This window comes from Suricata suricatta, chromosome 9 (genome assembly GCF_006229205.1).
Source record: "Suricata suricatta isolate VVHF042 chromosome 9, meerkat_22Aug2017_6uvM2_HiC, whole genome shotgun sequence".
In the NCBI taxonomy this organism is placed as follows: domain Eukaryota; kingdom Metazoa; phylum Chordata; class Mammalia; order Carnivora; family Herpestidae; genus Suricata; species Suricata suricatta.
In genome coordinates, this window is record NC_043708.1 from 118914194 (window position 1) to 118923308 (window position 9115).

General features: G+C 34.9%; 1 long non-coding RNA gene across 3 annotated transcripts in view; it reads right to left on the reverse strand.

Annotated features, from left to right (window-relative positions):
* LOC115302450 overlaps positions 1–9109 on the reverse strand; it is a 31075-nt gene extending 21966 nt beyond the window's left edge. For all 3 annotated transcript variants that reach the window (XR_003913471.1, XR_003913473.1, XR_003913472.1), the window contains exon 1: positions 8879–9109. This is a non-coding gene — a long non-coding RNA (uncharacterized LOC115302450). The remainder of the gene's footprint in view (positions 1–8878) is intronic.
* Positions 9110–9115: the final 6 nt, after the last annotated feature.

Here is a 9115-nt window from a genome sequence, read left to right on the forward strand (position 1 = left end):
GAAAGTCTGAGAAACTATCATGAGCAAGAGAAACTCAAAGAGACCTGAAAATTAAATATAATGTAGCATCCTATGATCACGGAATCCTGGAACTAAAAGCAAATAAATAAGCAATGGACTTCAATTAAAAATTACATATCAACATCCATTTACATATAAGAAATGGTCTATATTAATATAAGATGTTAATAATTGGGGGAACGGAGTTTGTAGTATATGGGAACAATAGGAACATCTGTCTATAATGAAATCAAGGGCGTCCGGGGAGTCAGTCGGTTGAGCATTTGAATCTTGATTTCAGCTCAGGTCATGATCTCAAGGTTATGGCATCAAGCCCTGCATCAGGTTAATGGCATAAATAGAGCCTGTTTGGGATTCTCTCTCCCTTTCTCTTTACCCCTCCCCCACTCACACTCACTGTCTCTCTCAAAATAAACATTAAAAACAATAAAATAAAATTATAAGAGAAGTTAAAAAGAATTATAATGAAAGCACAATATATGTAGATATGGGGATTGCTGATAAAGATATACTTAGAAGAAGATGTGTCTGTTTAAATATTTATATTACATAAAGTATTTTTAATCACATAAAATGAGTAAATAAAATCTAAATTAGGTGGAAGGAAGGGAAAAATAATAAGAGCGGAAATCAATGAAACAGAAAATGGGCAGTAGAAAAAGCTAACCCCATGAAAAGATTAAAAAAATTATAACATCTGTGGGATAGATCACGACCAAAAAAGAGAAAAAAACAAAAATTACTAATATCTGTAAAGAAAGAGACTTCACTATTGATTCTACAGACTTAAAAGAGATAATAAGGAAATATTATAAATTTTATTTTTATTATTCAACTGAGATGAAACTCTGTAAAGCAAAAATAAATTACATAGTAAAAAATACAAAGTCTGGAAATACTGGATTAGATGGTGTTTCTAATTTTTTTGAGGAACTGCCATATAAATATAGAGAACTGATGATTTCCAGAGGGAAGGGAAGGATAGGTAAACAGCATATGGCTTCATAGAGCTAGAACAAGGCAAAATATATGTTTACCACTTTAACTCAGTATCATACTGAATCTCCAACTCAGTATATAAGACAATAAAAAGGAATAACTTAAATAGTGGATATAAAAAAAGTAAAATTGGGGCACCCCTGTGGCTCAGTCTGTTAAGTGTCCAACTCTTGATTTCAGCTTGAGTCATGATCTCACAGTTTGTGGGATCAAATCCCATGTTGGGCTCTGTGCTGCCAGCTAGCTCTCTTTCTCTCTCTCTCTCCCCCTCTCGTTCTCTCTCAAAATAAATAAATAAATAATTGATTAAATAAACTTAAAGAAACCTAAAGTTTCCTTTTCTCATAGATGACATGAATACCTTTGCAGAAAATCCTAAGAAATCCATAACAAGAAGATAAAAACACCTAATGGGTGAACTTGGCAAGGTTGCAAGAGTACACCAAGTCAATATGTAAAATCAAGTGTGTTCTTTATACCCACAACACTCAACTGAAAAATTAACGTTTAAATACCATTCAGAATAGTTAAGATATTTTTCCTCCCAAAGTAATCTATAGAAACAAAGGCAACACTACTAAAAATCCAGGCAGTGTTTTGGTAGAAATTAAACAAGCCGATTCTCAAATTAGAAATGTGAAAGACCTAGGATTGGCGAAATAAAATCTTAAATTAGAAATAAGAATTTTCAGGGCACCTGGGTGGCTCAGTTGACTGAGGATTTGACCTGAGTTCCCCATAGATGCCCTGACATGTAGCAAGAGCCAGAAATATACAGCTGCATTTAACCTCTAGAGATTCTTAGCCTCCTTTGTCATATATACCATACACCCAGACAACCCGTATATCTTCCAACTAATTTTATGGATTTAGTATAACTTAGATACTGTAAGCAGGGAGATCATGAGAAAAAAAATATTATAGGCCAATCTCATTCATGCACATGGATGCCATTACCCTAAACAAAATTTTGATAAAAAAGATTTAACAGTTTATGTGTTAACATTAGAAAAACTATTACTATTAAAGGAGAGAAAACAATTCAATGAAAATGAAAAAGATAATTTTTTAAATATCAGCACGAGAAAGCAGATCAGTGTTTGCCTGGAGAAAGAAGACAAAAGAGCAAGGAGGACATGAGGAAGAGACAACCAAGGGCCACAAGAAAATTGGGGGTGATGGAAATATTCATCTTTGTCACGGTGATGGTTTCTTGAGTATATGCATATATCAAAATTTGTCAAATTGTACTCTTTAAATGTGTTCAATTATTTTATGTTAATCATACCTCAGTAAGACTGTTTTAAAAAGTCATGCATGACAAACACTCTTAGTACAAAAAGAAATAGAAGGAAACTGTAGGTCACCTTTATCTTTCCTTCAATTTCTCACATAGCTTCTAAAATTGCAGTGGGTTATTATCTCTTGATAGTTTCCCCCCCACCATTTCTGACACTGGTTTTTGTGAGATTATTTTATCTCCTAAGTTAGTTGCATATGTTGTTCAAGTGTTTTCAGTTTCTGATCTTAGTTGCTCTGTTTTTATCAGTAGATTCAAGGAGATTCCAAATCTATGCTGCTGACTTCTTCCCGGTCTCCTCTGCTCACCTGGCAGTTGTTATTGAGTGCCCAGTGTCAACGGGCCAAAGACACACCTGTCAATGGCATCTATACATGACCACTCCTATTCTGAGAATGGCTACAATTCAGGGTCACATCTCTGTCCTTCCCAACACATTGAGGATGAGGAGAAGATATGTCTTTTCTCACCCTCTAGGATATATCATTCACATGAAATAATTTATTTCCATTCTTTTAATTTGGCGATTCTTTTACAATTCTTTTGGCCTTCCTTTCCTACCTCAGCCCCCAAGCACTATGACACCACGGTGGTGGTGGCAGCAGAGGCTATTGAGGCCAGGCAAGCACCTAAATTGCTTATAGAGAGGACTTTTCTGACTAGAAGAGATGTGTTCTCAAGAGTGTATAGAAGGTCTGTGTTGCTACATTTTTCTTTCTCTATATTCCTGCAAGCTGGCCCTTAAGGGAGATGTGGTTGTGATAAGTATATGGCAGAAGAGGGAGATTAGAGCCCTAGTTTTATCACTGGAATACCAAGAAGGAAGGCCCCAGAAAGTTGGACAGAGTAAAGATTGTGCAGAGAAGGGAGATCAAGAAGAGGAAACTCATAAAGTTGTATATGAATTCCTGAGTAGTTCCATATTTATCTATAACAAAAATTAATTTATAGTTAACTTAATTCTTAACAAGATTGGGTCCTCCAATCTCTGGATATGAAATATCTATTCATCTCTTTAGATCTTTGAATTTTTCAGAAATGTTTTATAATTTTCTGTATAAAAGTTCTGTACATATTTTGTTAGAGTCATATATAAGTATTTTATTTTTTAGAGTTACTGTTTATTATTTTTTAAATAATATTATTTCTTTTTTTTAATTTTAACTGTTCTTTGCTGGAATATAAGAAGGCAGTTGGCTCTTGTATATTAGCCTTGTATTGTGTAACCATGCTATACTTGCTCCAGGAGTATTTTTGATGATTCCTTGGGATTTTCTACATCTACTAATAGAGACAGTTTTATTTTTTCCTTTCAAATCTGCATAAATTTTCTTTTCTTTTCTTGTCCTATTGAACTAACCAAGACTTCCAGTATAGTGTGGAATAGGAGTCATAAAAGACAATATCCATGCCTTGTTTTTTATTTTAGGGGGAACCATTCAGTTACTCACCACAAGTACGATGTTAGGTATAGGGGTTTTGTGCATATTCTTTATCAAATTGGGAAGTTTCTCTCTATTTCTAGTTTACTATTGTTGATAATGCTGCTACAAACATCGGGGTGCACATTTCCATTCAAATTATTATGTTTTTATTTTTTTATCCTTTGGGTAAATATGTAGTAGTTCAATTGCTGGCTCCTATGGTAGTTCTATTTGTAAGTTTTGAGGAACCTCCGTACTGTTTCCCATAGTGGCTGAACCAGTTTGGATTCCCACCAACAGTGGAAGAGGGTTCCCCTTTCTCCGCATCCTTGCCCACACCTGTTATTAATTTTAGCCATTCTCACAGGTATGAGGTGATCTCTTATTAGAGTTATGATTTACATTTCCTGATGTTCAGTGATATTGAGCGTCTTTTCATGTGTCTGTTAGCCATCTGCATGTCTTCTTTGGAAAAATGTCTATTCATGTCTTCTGCCCATTTTTTTAAATTGGATTATTTGTTTTGGGGGGGGTGTTAAATTTTATAAATTATATGTTTGAACACTAATCCTTTATCAGATATATCATTTGCAAATGTATTCTCCCATTCCATAGGTTGCCTTTTAGTTTTGTTGACTGTTTCCTTCACTGTCCCGAAGTTTTTATTTTGATGAAGTACCAATAGTTTATTTTTGCTCTTATTTCCCATTGTCTCAGGAGAAATCTCCAGTAAGAAACTGCTGCAGCTAATGTCAAAGAGGTTCCTTCCTGCTCTCCTCAAGGATTTAATGGTTTCCTGTCTCACATTTAATCTCACAAAAAATAATCCATTTTGAATTTATTTTTGTGTATAGTGTAAGGACTATTACTCAGCCATAAAGAATAATGAAATCTTGACATTTGCAACAACATGGATGGAGATTGAGAGTATAAAGCTAAGTGGAAGAAGTCAATCAAAGAAAGACAAATACTATATGATCTCACTCATATGTGGAGTGTAAGAAACAAAAAAAATGAGCAAAGGGGGGGGGAAGGGAGAGAGGAAGGCAAGCCAAGAAACAGACTCTTAACTACAGAGAACAAAGTAATGGTTAACAGGGGAATTGGATGGGGGGATGAGTTAAATAGGAGATGAAGATTAAGAATTGCAACTTGTTTTGATAAGCAACAGGTGTTGTATGTAAGTGATGAATCATTCAACTCTACACCTGAAACTAACATTGCACTATATGTTAATTAGCTGGAATTTAAATAAAAATTTGGGGAAAAAAGATAAAGAGAGGCAAACCTAGAAGCTGACTTTCAACCATACAGAAGAAAAGGATGGTTACCAGAGGGGATGTGAGTGGGGGTAAGGATTAAAAAAGAAAGAAAGAAAAGAAAGGAATGACATGAAATACAGAAAAACAATAGAGAAAATTAACAAAAACAAATCTGGTTCGTTTCACAGATCATTAAGATTTGTAAAACAGTGCCAGGCTTACCAAGAAAAAAAAAGACTTTGGGCATACTTTAACAATATCAGAAATGAAAGAGGGCTCATCCCTCTTGACTTCATGAACATTAAAAAAATTGACAATGAACAATCTTAGATCCATAACCAATTCCTTGAAAGACACAACTAGCAAAATGTATGCAAGAACAAACTAAATGAATCTATATTTATAAAGAAATTGAGCCAATAATTAACGGCCTTCCAAAATGATCACAAGACCCAGATGGCTTCACCAGTGGATTTTTTTCAATAAGAAAGAAATTATATCCATTCTCTACAATCTCTTACAGAGGTTAGAAGCAGAGGGATCACTTCCTAACTTGTTCTATGAGTCTGGCATTACCTAAATATCAAAGCAAGATACAGATTTTACAAGAAAGGAAAACTATAACATCTCTCATTAACATTAATACTAAAATCCTCAACAACATATCAGCAAATTGAATCCATATATATGGAACCACCATATATAAAACCACCAAGTAGGATTAATCCCAGGTATGTAAGAATGAATCAACATTCAAACATCAAACAAGTAACCCATCACATCAATAAGCTAAATAAGAAATATCATGTAATCATATCAATTTTTGCAAAAAAAGCATCTGACAAAATTCAACACCCTTTCATAAACAAAGAAAACATTTAGCAAACTAGAAATAGAAATTTCCTCAATTTAAGAAAGAATATGCACACAAAACCTATAGCTAACATTATACTTAATGGTGAGGAACTGGATGCTTCCTACTAAAAATCAAGAACAAGGCAAGGATATCCTCTTTTAGGACTCCTATTCCACATTATACAGTGTGTCCTGGCTAGTTCAATAGGATAAGCAAAGAGGGGAAGAGCACTGGGTGTTGTATGGAAAACAATTTGACAATAAAATATTATGGAAAAAAAATAAAAAAATAAAATGCACACTGGAAAAAAAAAAGAAAAGAGAATAAAATCTATTCAGATTGTAAAGGAAAAAATAAAACTGTCTCTATTTGTAGATGACAATATTCTGTGCGGAAAACTCCAAAGAACATCAAAACTACTCCTGGAGCAAGTATAGCATGGTTACACCACACAAAGTTAATATACAAGAGTCACCTGCTTTCCTATATTTCAGCAATGAACATTTAAAATGAAAAACTAAGAAACAAAATCATTTATAGTAACTCCAAAAAAATAAAATAGTTACATGTAACTCTAACAAAATATATATAGAACTTTTATACAGTGAATTATAAAACATTGCTGAAAAATCCAAAGAAGATCTAAATAAATGGATAGATATTTCAAATCCATGGATTGGAGGACGCAATCTTGTTAAGATTTAAATTCTTCCAAACTTGATACACAATCAGTGGAATCTTAATTAAAATCCAAGCAAGCTATTTTGTAGGTATCTCCAAATTGATTCTAAAGTTTGTAGAATCAATACATACTTGGATATTTATTTGCTCCAACTACATCTGTTAAGAAAACTATCATTTTCTGCATTACCTTTGCTTCTTTGTCAAAGGTAATGTCCAATCAATATAATAGTTTTATGAAAAAAGCAAAAGAGCAAGAATAGGGGCGCCTGGGTGGCTCAGTCAGTTAAGTGTCAGACTTTGAGCTAGGACATGATCTCACCATTCCCCAGTTAGAGCCCTACCTCGGGCTCTGTGCTGACAGCTCAGAGCCTGGAGCCTATTTTGGATTTTCCCTCTACTCTCTCTCTCCCTCTCTCTCTGTCTCTCTGTCTCTGTCTCTCTTTCTCTCTCTCTCTCTCTCTCTCTCTCTCTCTCTCTCTCTCTCTCTCTCTCTCTCTTCCTCTTTCTCTCTCTCCCCACCTCTCTCTCTCTCGCTCTCTCAAAAATAAATAAACACAAAAAATATTTTAAAAAGAGCAAGAATAGCCAACATAATGCAGAAGAACAAAATCAGAAGAATAACACTACCCAACTTCAAGACTCACTAAAAGATTATAATAATCAAGACAGTATGATGTTATTGATCAAATAATAGATACATGGACCAAATGTAATAGAATATACCACCACAAACATAGTCAGCTGATCTTTGAAAAGAAGCAAAGGTAATGCAGAAAATAATAGTTTTCTTAACAAATGATGCTAGAGCAACTGAATATCCACATGTAAAAATAATAACAATCTTGACACAGGCCTTATACCTTCATAAAAGTTAAGTAAAAACAGCTCCTACACCTAAATGTAAAATGTAAAATTATAAAACTTTGAGAAGAAAACAAACTTAAATCTATGTGACCTTGAATTTGGTGATGTGTTCGATAGAATACGAAAAGTATGATTTTTGAAGAAAAAATGCTGTTAGACTCTTATTAAAATTAAAAACTTCTACTCTGCAAAAGGCACTGTTAAGAGATTGAAAAAACAAGGCTCACACTGGGAGAAAATATTTGCGTAACATACATCATTTAAAGCACTTCTATCCAAATTATACAAGCACACTTAAAGCTCAACAGTAAGAAAATGAAAAAGGCCAACTTAAAAATGAGCAAAAGATGTGAACAGATACCTCACCAAAGAAGGTATACAGCTAGTGAATAAACAAATGAAAAGATGCTCAACATTATTTTTACTAGGGAATTGGAAATTAAAATGACACTGAAATACCCTTCCACAACTATGAGAATGCCATATGTGCATACACACATATATTTGCTGTAGAAATTACGCCCATATACCTATCAAATATCTAGCAAGGATTCAGGAAATTGAGACTCATACACTGCTGGTGGTTATGAAGATGGTATATACATTCTGGGAAACTGTAGATTACAATAGTGTTGAATAAGTTTTCCATTAGCACTCCAAGGTATTTACCCAACTAATTTGAAAACTTTTGTCCATACAAAACTCTGCATGCAACTGTTTGGAGAATATCTATTCACAATTGCCCAAAGCTGGAAATCACTCAAATGTCTTTCAATGGATGAATAAACAAAATGTGGTACAAATAATGGGATAGCATGCAAAAATAAAAGGAATTATTGATATACATAACATGGGTGAATCTCAGAGGGGTAATGGTGAATGAATAAAGACGGACTAAAAATGTTGTATATGGGAACATGTACATAACGTTCTCAAAAATGCAACACTACAGCTATGTAGGCAAAACTGTGTCAATGGTTGCATATTAGGGCTTGGGGAGGGTGTACCTATAGCAAAGCAAGAGAGAATTCTTTGGGTGATGTATCCTAATTGTACCGGTGGCCACAAGAATACAAACAAATGTTTTAAATCCCTCCATCCCAAAAAAGTCAATTTTACTGTATACTAGTTCAAAAAGTCAAATAAATCACTAAACATTATTAAACATATATATAATGTTTAAAACTAAGCAAAAAGTCCTAAAGAGTAAAATAACAGTTGTCAAGAAACACATGAGGATGGTTCTAACTAACCTGTAACGCACTAGTTGGAAGAGGGGGGGTGATTACACCCAGGGGGTGACGTGAGAGTAAACAGAAAACAGTGAGCAGGCCTTAGTATTAGTGATAGGAACCATTCAAAGTGGTGGCATGAAGAAGTATTAAGAGAACGACAAGAAATGGGGAAAAGTCAGAACACCAGTTTAGGAGGCAAAAGGACCAATTTCACGTTAGAGTGATGCACTGACCTCCAAGGAGCCAAGACAAGATGGGTGAGAGAAAGTTTGGGAAGAGCGAGCAGGGGGTCAGGAATGAGAAAGGTGGAGGCACGCACTGCGAGACCAGGGAAGGCAAAGGCAGGCTATTTAAGTAGCTCTTCCTGCAGTCCCCAAGGTGCCAAGGAGCACCGCGAAGGGCGAGCACACTGGCGAGGGAAAATCGTGCACCGTCCGGAGAGGTCCCGCTTGCGGCACGGACCGTGGGCT